This window comes from Babylonia areolata, chromosome 1 (genome assembly GCF_041734735.1).
Source record: "Babylonia areolata isolate BAREFJ2019XMU chromosome 1, ASM4173473v1, whole genome shotgun sequence".
NCBI lineage: Eukaryota > Metazoa > Mollusca > Gastropoda > Neogastropoda > Buccinidae > Babylonia > Babylonia areolata.
Genome location: NC_134876.1, coordinates 64,746,259 through 64,746,808, shown reverse-complemented (window position 1 = coordinate 64,746,808; position 550 = coordinate 64,746,259).

The following is a 550-nucleotide window of genomic DNA, read 5'->3' as shown; positions in this document are numbered from 1 at the left end:
GAAATCCACTTTGATAGACTGTTGATATGCATGCACTCAAGGCCCGACTATGCGCGTTGGGTTGTATAATACATATGTGCTGCTGGTCAGACATCTGCCTAGCAGATGTGGTGTAGCGTATATGGATTTGTCCGAACGCAGTGATACCTCCTTGAGAAACTGAAACTGTTGGGTGTTTTTTTCCCCCCTCTTTGACATAACATAATAATATGCTGCTGGTTAGATATCTGCCTAGCACATGTGGTGCAGCGTATATGGATTTGTCCGAACGCAGTGATGCCTCCTTGAGAAACTGATACTGTTGTTTGTTTGTTTGTTTTTTTGTGTTTTTTTCTCTTTGACATAACATAATATAATGTCTTCCTTGTTTTTTTCTTCTTAAGCATAACAAATCCAGCCACACAGAAAGCACTGTATGTGTCGTGGTGTATCACACACAATACAAACAGTACAACAGATGTCTGTGCAACGAACAGGTGTGTGCCTGTGCTGACTTGATAACATGGAAAACAGAGCTACCACAACAACCATCACACACACACACACACAC